The sequence below is a fragment of the Thunnus albacares genome, chromosome 14 (assembly GCF_914725855.1).
Source record: "Thunnus albacares chromosome 14, fThuAlb1.1, whole genome shotgun sequence".
Lineage (NCBI taxonomy): Eukaryota > Metazoa > Chordata > Actinopteri > Scombriformes > Scombridae > Thunnus > Thunnus albacares.
The window spans coordinates 12,164,303-12,176,311 of record NC_058119.1 but is presented as its reverse complement, the minus strand read 5'-3'; positions in this window follow the sequence as shown (position 1 = coordinate 12,176,311).

Genomic DNA, 12,009 nt, shown 5'->3' with positions numbered 1-12,009 from the left:
ATACGTCTCGGGGTTGGTTTGCGTCAATTGGAAATGTGCATTCCATTTAGAGGAAAAAAAGGGGGTGAGGAACAGACAGTTTCTTACCAAATTGGGTGAATGCCTCTCAGCAACATGGATTCATTAGCCTGACAGAAATTAGAAACAGTAGTGAACAGTTAGTTAGACATACGAGAATATAACGATGCCCGCTGATGATAAAAGCATTCTGCAGGGACCAGAGAACATCAGATTAATGCTGTCAGGGGTGGAAAAACTTGAAATACTCCACAGACTTGCACTCATTAGACGTGTTAGTGCATCTGTCAGCTGTAGTTTCTCTAAATATGTTTAAATCTGTTTCAATATGTTCCCTTCAAATCATTAATCATCAAAGTTATAGCATTGGTTATGGAAGAAAAGAAATCATCAGTTTTTGAGTGTCATAGGACCTGATTGTAACCTTTTGCTGGATACATACTCAAATTACAAATGACACATTTAATACTACTTTTAGATGATTAAAAGCAGACTTTTTACACAATTACTCTAATTCTAAGAATGTAATCACTGTCAGCATTTACCCAGTAGTACTAACTAATGAGGCTTTAGAAGAATGGAAAATAGTTGAAATGTGAGGTAAACTGTGCAACCTTGACATCACTTCACTGGGGGAAAATGGGTTTAGTAGTCAGTTTTCAATTTAAAAAGGTGCAAACACAGCAGATCAACTAAGTGGAAGTGAAAGTGTAAAGTAGTTTCATCCGATCAAAGTCATGTACTATTTACAAATGAGGAGAGAAGAATAAAAAGTGGCAACAAATCCGTGACAGACTTGTTTAGACCAAACTGTGCCAGAGGGAAACATCAAGAACACATTGCTCCAAAATCTTAACCAAAAACAGAAAATTTGGAGTCCACGTTTCCATCTTTTTCCTTGAGATATTTTTTTGAAAACCGTCTTGGTCATTCAGACAACACCACGAGCCAATGCTTGCCTAGTACGCAGCAGAGATCCACACATAAACCTGGATTCCTCTATTAATGCTACAAACACCAGAGATCTGGAGGAGTCATGAACTGAAGGTGATGGATGTCAGTTAGGTTGATAAACAACTATAGTTTCCAACTCTCTTCTCCAAGTTGTGACTTCACCACCAGGTTTATGTGTTTTTAACAAAAAATGTTTCAGTGTGACTCAGGAGCACAATCCAAAGAGGAAATCTGGCACCTGAAATGTTTAAACTACTGAGAACTGGAGAGAGTGACACATGTAACATGCAAATCTCACATCCTCTGTAAATCACAACAGTGTTGGGAATGATGGAAATAAAGAAGTTAGGTAGAAATGGTCTTCTTAAGTAAAGATTTACTTCAAATAGCCCCTTTATGTTGATCATGCCAGAAGCTGAGTAATGCCAATGAAACAAATTTGGCCAGAATGGCTGGCATTGTAAAATATCCTTGCAAAATCTCCCAAATGGAATGACGGCTCTGTTCGCACGACAATTGATAATGTAAAGTATTTAAATGTCTGGAGAGAAGCAGCATTTTCTTTGGATGTCACTGTCCTCTTGACTCACTTACTGTACTCTCCACTTTCTAAAGTAGTTACTGGGATTAGCTTGTTCATGATTACACCATGAATCTTGTTGCTCCAAAGCCACTGTAACTGTGATAGAATATGTGGACACATTATTGCTCTCATTAAAATCAGTACATTCATGTTAACAATATGCCTATGTACAATGAGAGTAGAAGATTTTTGAAGGACAGTGTCAAAACTTAGTGGTGAGTTTGTGCCTTGCCCTCCTTTTTCAACTATAAACTGGATTTTTGTATAATCATTGATAGGCCTCAGTTTTTTATGGTTTCTACCAGCACCTAAATGTTTCAGACTTCTGCAGGCCTAACAAACCTAACTTTATTCATGTGGCACCTTTTGTACAAAATGTCAGCATAGTTCACATCATTGGCACAAATGGGCAGAGTTCTTCTCAGTGCTGGAGCCAACAGGAAAGCTTAATCTGCATTTGAATAAATGTAGATTGAGCCATGCTAGCTCTAAGTCGGCCCACCACTTTGGTCCAGACTGAAATATCTCAACAGTTACTGAATGGATTGCTGTGAGATTTGGTTCAGACATCCATGGTGCCAAGAGGATCATTTCTAATGATTTCTAATTTCTAATTTGGTGATCCTAACGTTGCTTTTTGTGATGTTTTGCTATTTATATACTGTTATGATGATGGATGTCTACGTTAAACATTGTTAAAGTTCCTAAACTTGAAGTTAACGCATGTAGAAATGCTCCCTGCGAGTCAAAAGCCGGGGCCTCAACCTGCTCTGAATGCTGTTTGTGACGGTTTTCCTTGCTACGAGCTGACGTTGGGTTGTTGCTAAGGTTTTTCCATGTGTTTTTTGTGTTGTCCACTCTCATATTTCGGATTGGATTCAGACTTATGGAGACAGGAGCTAAAATGGCCTGTCTCAGACTGAGGCTGAACTGAGGGGCTGCATAAAGAGTCAGTTTAAGAAAAATGAGGAGCTTTTTGGACTGTAAATCACGCAAAGATAGTCCAGTAGAGCCCCAGATTAAAAATATAGACTTGTAAATGCGCATAATAGGTCCCCTTTAATCCTGTGAAATATCTCAATATCTACTAGATGGATTGGCACAAAATTAGGTTCACGTATTCATGGTCCCCAGACAATGTATCCAAGTGACTCTGGTGATCCCCTGACTTTTCTTCTGGCAATATCATAAGGTTGACATTATGTGGCTTTGAGTGAAATGTCTCAAGAACTATTGGATGTATAACTGTGACATTTGGTCAAGACATTCATGGCCCCCTGAGGATGAATTGTAGTAACTTTGACCCCAGATGTTTCAGCCTCACAGAGCGGATACCATGGTTGTAGACATTGCCTAAAAAACAAGGCAGGAGATTCAGACCTTTTCTTCAAGACGTTTCACAATAACAATTTTCACTGTCAAAATATTATACTGTTTCCTTCCTGACCTGCCAAACACAGGTCAGTTCACTGTCACTGACTTCATTTGTTTTTGTCTCTTCCCTAAATTTAAACACTTGTGCACTTTAGCTTATTTTCTTTCCGCAAAATTTATCTTCCTACCACGATCCTTCACTTGACCTGATGAGACAGTTTATTTTTTATAGCTGATGTATGGAGCCACATCATAGCAACCACCAATCAGAGTTTCTGTGTGAGTCAGTGCCAGTTTCTACACATTTTCATAACAAGGCAACAAGGGTGCAATGTCATTTCTGAACACCTCATTCTCTGACGCTCTCAAAATGTCACTGTGACACGATTCATATTCCTCAACTTCCTGAACTATCACCAGAACGTTCTGACCGATAAAAAACAAGATATTTTTAACAAGATATACAGAGCATTTCCTCTCTCACTGAAATGGATTGTTACAGGTAGTCATTTACAGCAACATCTGAGTCCCTTGACTTGACGATATGCCTCTTTTTACAGAACAGTGTTCCATGAATTGTTCTCATAGGTTTTGTGAGGCAATTGAGAAGGCAACAGGGGAGAAAGAAAACTGTAAAAAAAAAACAAAAAAAACAACCCAAAAAACACTGAGGCTGATCTGTACATATACTATTAATCATTAAAATGCAACACCGCAGGACTTCTAGTTTGTCTTCCCGGCTTCAAAGGAAGTTCTAACTGTGCATTGACACACAATGCTGTTCACTAGTCATCCTGTACTTCACCAAGTGGGGACTGGCGATGCCAGAAAGTGAACTTTACTGTCATCAAGGGTCTGATGGTGATCTGGAGCACCAGTATCAACATGATCACAGTACAAGAACTAAAATACTAGTGGTAGTAGAGTCTTACATACAGCATGTATAAACCAAAACAAAGATCTTAAGTACTTGTTTCTAGGATACCACGTTTGTTTTCAAAGCATCTAATTCCAGTTTTTTTTATAAAAATGGCTCACATATCTTGGCTTAGAACAGACATTACATCAAAGTGAGATAACCAATGTTTGACTTGTTCTCCTCTCCAGTTTATATGTGACCTATGTGGGTGGGATTTGTTGATACATGATTTGTAAATTCAGCACAATAGAATATTTCCTGGGTGATATTATGCTTAGGATCATAACAACATTGGGTAACAGCATCGGGGCAACTTTTCAACTACATAGTTACAATGAGAACAAAATCAGATGATGCTGCTCAAAATGTTGATCTGCCAAACTTTTGTTTGTGTACTTTGCCAATATCCTAAGTGGGAGGATGAACACAGGGAATCTTGTTTACTTCCTTTGTTGCCTGCAGGACTCTTAGAGGATGGCAGGCTGTGAGGACCCCATTAATTACCTGCTGCCTGCTGGTTGCTCATGTTTAGTGAGGTGCAAAACACTGCCAGCTTTATTCAACGTTGCTTGTCATAGTGAGGTAATCAGGCCACAGACTGTTCACTGGGCTAAGGTTTATTCCCAGACGTGTATTTGAGCTGTTGGACTTGTACACAAGCAAAATGCCCAAGGAGTGTAACCCCTAAAATCAGGTCTGAAGTACAACCAGGCCAGGGTTAAGCTCTGAACTTCAAATAAATGTAAGATAATGAAAGAAAGTAGCAATAGTCGTGACTCCCTCAGTTTACTTTGACTCATACTTACCTATATTTAGGTTAATGGGTGGGGGATTACAGAACAATCACCATTTCACTTACACCCTCTTTTCTCGCAATTGCATTTTCATTTCTGAGATGCAATCATTTGGTAATGACTTCCAGATTCCCATTTTCCTCCTTGTGCTGGTGGGATGTGTAGAGTTATGGCAGAGAAGTAAGATATATTGAGCAAATTTATAAGAGCTTAAAAACTGGGAGAAATCTGGGCTCATTTTACAGAAAACTGACAGAGAAACCTAGAGGGAGCAACAACGCAGGACCTAGAAAAAGATTGATGTGTATGGACACCGAAAGCCAGCACCATGAACAGTGTTGTGTGTGAGAGAGAGAACAAAGTAAGAGTGAGATCTCTTCAGTGTAGCAGAGAGGAGGAGGAGCTCTGGCCTTGGGTCCCTGGGCACAGAAGGTGCTGCAGCATAGCTGAAGCTCCACTGCCTATACAGGCTCATCACTACATTGTTATGGCTGATGGAGGAGAACCAAACAAGTTATGTTCAGTTAATAATTATGTTACAATTCAACATCTTTTTCACATGACAACATATATTTCCAGTGGGGGGAAAGTAAGTAACATTTACTCAAGGACAATTTCAAGCTACATGTACTTTTAGTTGATTATTTCCATTTTATGCTACTTTAAAGCTGCACTTCACTTTATTTCAGAGGCATATGTTACACTTTTTACTCCACTACAGTTATTTGTTGCATATTTTTAAAACTTAGCTGTTTGTAAAAAAAAAAAAAAAGAAAAAAAAAAAGGCTCAATTATAAGCTGATCTTCATATGTAAAATCAGTGGAGAACCTGTGTTACAATGCACCAATGACTGTGAAGTGAAAGGGTTGCCTCATAATGACAAAACCACAGAGAATTATCACCCAATTCTGCAATTCAACTCAGTTTCGGTTCAGTCTCAACACTCTCATCATCTAATTTGTTTTCACCCACTGTACACTACTTGCCCAGCACCAAATGTCAGACAAATAAAGTGAGAGAAAAGCTGGTGAACATAGTGGAGCATTTAGCAACTTAAGAGCCAAATATCCAAATGTCTCCCTAAAACTATTATGTTTCTTCAAGCACATATAACATTTAATTTGAAATGCCTCAGGTCAAATGATACTCAGTGTGGTTTTACAATGACAGCACATGTTTTTGGCTATTTTTTGTGGCCCATCACTGTTTAAACCTCTAGAACAGTCTATGTTGTTCATTACTTTTGTTTTTTGTCACTATGTACAAGTGTTTGTTCTACTTTGTGTCAGGTGAACATGTAAGAATCTATCCCATTAACCTCTTCACATAAAGTAAGTCCAAACTTTTGACTGGTACTGTATGTCTGAGTGAGTGATACAGTACAGTAAGTGAACCCTCTGATATCCCAGCAAAAACTATTTAAAGCAGCATTAGCCTGTTTTTTTAGCCACTTGGGGGCAGAACTCCACAACAACCTGAACATCACACACAAGTTACATTGCTAATATGGCTAAAACGTTAGCTATCAGTTCCCTTTTTTGAAATCCGGCTATATTAGCATTGATTTGGAGTCAGGTTTATGTAGGCCTACCGAATCTACTCTCCTTCAATTACTCTCCTTCTATCTCTGTCTTCTCTTGCAAAACATATCTCGGACTTTTGTTTAGCAAAAACAGCTTCTCGTTGTGGTTAATGAGTGGTGAGACTAAACAAAAACAGCAAAGTTGCAGGTAGTAAAACCAAATAAGGAGCTCAAAGTTGCTAAAATGCTCCATAGAGCTGAGAAAACTACAGTTGGGTGTTAATGCTCTAAGTTAATCGCTATGAGTAACACCTCTCATATTACACTCATTTGACCTGTTGTTCAATAGCCTATTTAGTGCAGCTTTAATCATTAATATTCCCTAACACATCTCCTCCATCTTCACCATTTATCCTTAAAGCCACAATGACACATTTGTATCATTTAAACAGCAAAACTGGATAATATTTTGCTGTTGGCACAATTATAAAATGAAGCACCTCAGTTTTGCATATTGTCAAGTGAAGAAGAAAATATACTGCCTGTTGAACTTTGATGCATGATCAGTGAAAACACAGAGAGGATAGGTGCAGTTAGCAGGAATGATATGTTGAAGAATACCAAATGTTCCAGAGGAGAATTTCCTGCTCATTATTGAATCCAGGTTTTGTAGCTGGCATCCTGCTTCTGTCTGTACACCGAAAAGTTTTAAGCATTCAGGCTAAATTAGTTTGATGCTGCCACGGTGAGGGAATAACATTTGTCTATGTCTCTGCAATAAGCAGCACATTCAGTGCAGAAGCAAATTAGATTTTGAGACATTTTCCTCACTGCTGAATTGGGAGTTCATTCGAGGTTATGAAAACCTGGCACAATATTAAATAGAGCAATGCCACGACAAGTTATTCCTTGAATGTAAGTTATTCAGGCAGGTGATAGCCATGGTTAGCTGGCAACCACACAACCTGAAAACTAAGTTCAAGTGCAGGATAAGAGATGATGTATTTGGGTCTTTATATAGTTTGCTTTGATGCGATTTCAAATGCTGCCCAGCACACTAGACCTGAGCAATAACACTGCTCGCATCATTCTCTTCAAAGCTTTTTGTTTGTTCATTTTATGGAAAAAGTAAAAAATTAAAAACAAAGGCCAAGTGTTATGTCACAACAGTAATATCACAAACCAACAGCAATAAGATTAACAAGCTAAACACAGAGGCATGCGTATACCAATCACATCCATCCAGTGAAGTGCAGCTCGACCACATGTGCTGTTAATTCTCCAGATTGGTTAAACATGATTAGAGAGGAAAACATAAAATTGCCTCTTTTAGGGAATAAATTCAGCCATAAAACAAAGGAATTTGCTAATGGTAGAGGTTGATGTTGAAATGCTATCTTTGTGTCAGCATAAGGTTGGAATTTAGGTTGATGGGGTGAGTTAATGAACCTGAGAAATGTGCAGAGACTTGATGGTTTATACTCAGATGCCAAACTATCATCTCATCTCACCCTTGCACCTTGGCTTAATGGAGCAGGCGAAGAATCTTAACCTCATGGGGACCCTGCAAAGACCATACACTGAGCAAACTGGCTCTTCTTTAATGACTCAAATAAAAACTTGGAATAGTCTTTACTGCAGCAAATATGTCATCATAACATTTGTTTGGATTCAAATATGGCTCTGATAGGCAAATGATTGTTATTCAAACAGAGTTGAAGAGATTTTATAAGCTCGACAGGGTTCCTGAGTGGCCCCAGTCTTGTTCAGTGATCTGGCACCTCATGTTACGCGCTCCTGTTTTCCCCATTTTCCTCGCTAACTCCTCAAGGGTCTTGTGTTGATTTATCTGAGTGTTAAGCACTCGAATGTTTATGCCTTGTACCCTGGATGACACCATCTGCTACTAATCTGTATTTCCGTCGTTGTCTGCACACAGCAGCCCAGAACAGCTGAGGACACAGTTGAGTACAAAGACACCGGTTTCCCCGGTCTGGCTTTTCCTGCGTCTGCATACTTCACCAATCTTTACTAGTCACTCTATAAGTTAACATCCATGTTCATCCTTTACAGTTACTTCAGGCCTATGCTGGGACATGTGCTGTGTCTATCAAGCCAAAAAATATGATTCTGTGTAATTCATGGACCAGATAAGGAGAAACACAGGCTGGCTAACACATGCGCCGTTTTTTAAACACGCACTTTCACAAAGTGCGTGTTTAAACACACTCCATTCACAAAGAAGTGTATGTGAAGAGTAACATGAACAAATAAGGGGAAAACATGTGGGGAGAAAGTGTTTTCACAGTCAGTGGTGCTTTTATTTCCCTGTTACTAATGGACACTTCTGTACAGTGATACATTAAATTAAGAGCAACTATTTCCATGCGAAGACTTTGAATTTTGGTGACATCATTGGTGCTAAGTACTTTGCATGAAATGTTTCTTTTAGATGCATAAAGTCAAGTATTTTTCAAGTGATTGGTGATTTCGCATTAGTGATTGCTGCTCATGATTTTTTTCCAAACAAACTGCTGTTGCTGGAGTCATGAAATGTATCACTTCCTGTGCAACAGAGAATTTTTTCACCAGAAAAATTGTGTCGGTGTCAAACTACAGTACACACTCTTTCTGATATGATAATTTTCTCACACTAGCTAACAACCACAGAGTCATAAATTCTTGCTGTGACTTGATGGTGAGACACTGCAGACTACAAGTTGAAAAACAATATGATGTGGTAGTCTTTTTGTCAGGATGTTGTGAGGTGTTCCAAATGCAGCATCACAGAACATGTAACAAAATGAGCAATTGTCATGGCCAACACTCATTTTTGCTCCCTAAGCCTCATATCTGTTGTGTCAGGACTAATATTATATATAGTCTGATCCCGACATTATTCCAGGAGCTGATAGCATCAGCTGTTCATAAGTTAAAAATGATCCTAGTTATAATGTAAGAATTTACTTAGTGGTGGTTTACAAATCACTAAATTAAAATGGATTGCCCCACACAAACAAGTTCATACTTAGAGATGAGTCATTATTAAATATTTACATCTACTACCTGCCAGGTGGGAGTGTTTAGACTGACCTGTATAGACTGAAGAGTAAAAGAGATAATATGAAATATGGTTGACATAGCTGACCTGACACTTTAAATTTCAGAGAAAAAACACACTAAACCTTAAATTCCAAAACTTTATGCCAATAACTAAATGACCAAATAATGACCATTAGCTGACCATAATTGGATATTGCCCTCTCCTAGAAATAAACCAAAATCACATATTCACAAAGGACTAGCAGTTAAGTTTATTTTATCTTTTTGCCCCTAAAACTGTTATATTTGGAAGTTATGTTACAGTTTGTGATACTGCAGTCACTTTACTTTAAACTTGTGCTTACTAGACAAGACATTTCTTAAGCGAGGACCAGTGTGTAGGATTTAGTGGCATCTAGTGGTGCAACCAACTAAATAACCCCCCTCCAAGCATGTAGGAGAACCTATGGTGGCTGCGAAACCCACAAAAAATGCGTAAGGCCCTCTCTAGAGCCAGTGTTTGGTTTGTCCATTCTGGGCTACTGTAGAAACATGGCGGTGCAACATGGCCGTGTAGATATAAAGGGCTCATTCTAAGGTAACACAAACACAATGATTCTTATTTTCAGTGGATTATACAATAATTAAAACATGAATATGAATATTATATTCCATTTCTGCCAATAGATCCCCTAAATCTTACACACTGGTCCTTTAATGGTGCATCCTGATTTAGTGACTCACTAGTTTGAGGTGAGCTAGTAGTTACTAAGAACTTCAGAAAGACTTAACACACAAAATTAGTGATGGATTTACAAACAGCTGGTTCAACACAGTCCAGGTGTTTACAGCAGGATTTTAAAGCTCTCATCAACTGAATCACTTATGTGTTCTAGCAGTCAGCAATAAAAACCTAGCTACTAATCTCAAAGATTATCAGTCTGGCCACATGTTCCTTTTATTCATAGGACATCATATGATATTCAGAGAAGATTTGCGTGAGACTTGCATGAGTCCCAGCTATATGACGGCAGTTTCTGACATGTGTGCAAATATTCCCCTCCCTTGACTGACCTTCCACTGAGTTCGTGAAAACTAAAGAGCAGAGATCCTCAGAGGTCTTTGGGGGATCATTACAGTGCACGTGCCTCATGATGTATATATCTTGGTCAACTTTATTTAACTACTCATGAGGGAAAGTAAAGGCCTGCATTTAGAGCTCAGGCCAGGCCACAGACCAGACAGCCAGTGAACAACCAAAGCACTTCATAGGCAATGTCACAGGCATACAAATACAATATTTGAGTTGTAGATGATGCTGAGAGGAAAGATTTATATCTAGATTGCTATTTCTGCACTAGTTAGTTCTGTTCTTCTGTATCTTCTCCTGATGTGACTGTGCCCTGTTCGGTATCTGTTGTTCTAGTACTCTGCAAAACTGGAGGCAGACTAAGTTCTTCTTTCTGTCAAATTGAATGACAAAGTATTGCAAGAGATCAAATTTTGGACCAGAGTGCATTATGATGTACGGGTGTGGCTATCCTTTAAATCCTTTTATTTGCAAGGATAAACACATCATTCTTTAGTGGTGAGATCAATGCAGGGAGTGCACCCAAAACGACCTCACAAAGACAAGGAATGTGCGTGTGCACTAATATATCACTTCGGTTTGAGAGTGTGCGCTGACTGAATCTTGGTGTAGCGGGTTAATTCATTCAAGGGAAGAAGATATTGAGGCCTAAATATACACACACACACACACACATACACACACAAAAGCACGCAGACTCACATACATTCCAGCACATTAAAATGGAGAAAGAACATGGCTACATAAATTTACTCCAAAGACAATTTATTATGTTTTGTTCCAGTAGAAAGTCTCTGCTGCTTGCAGGAACACTAAAGCTCACCATGACAGGGCAGAGTCAGCCTTGCCAGTTCATACCTATCTTTGTGGCATTAAAAAAAACCCAAAAAAAACCAACGCACACACACGTACATCCATAATGTGGCGTATGACTAAAATAGGTACCACTCCATAAATCCTGTGCAGCTTCAGCCCTGCTTGCTTTAATATATAACAACTGGGAAGTGATATTGCACAACTTCAGAGTTATATTTCGTCTGACCTAGCTGAGGCTGTTGCTGCACAGAGAACAATCTTAACAGGCAGTCTGCCTCGGTATCAATTAAAGAAAACAGTCCTCTGTCTGAGGGAGTTAAGACGGCCTATCAGTGGATTTATCATTCTATCACCAGCGCCAGCGTTAGATAATGTGTCAAATACAATATCTTTTCCTAATGGACTGCGGATGAGTAACGCTTGATGTTTCATTCCATTGCAGATAGACAGAGTTTTCCGTCAGCCTCTCTCAAGACTCAGCTGTGGGTTATAACATGTTGACAGTGATAACGGTAGCATAGTAAGAGATGGTAAAGGTTTTCTGGTCAAGAAAAAAAAAAGACAATTGTACCCAGATGTTTAAATGTCAAAGAAAATAAAGTGATTGCCAGGGGAACATCCCCAATGAATAATAATCTCTTATCCGATGTATGATTATATTTACAAAACTCTGACGGGAAAAAGCTTAATATGGAATCTAAGAGCATACATGATGTAGTGTCCAGTAGTTTTGCTTTTTTAATGTTCTTTCATGACTCTTTTTGATTGTTGACATGATCTCAAACAATACAAGTGACTATATTTAATTGTATAATGTACTGTATTAAATGTTTCCAATATAAACAGACATGTAGTAACAGGGCTGCATACACACTAAGTAGAAAAATACAATCAGG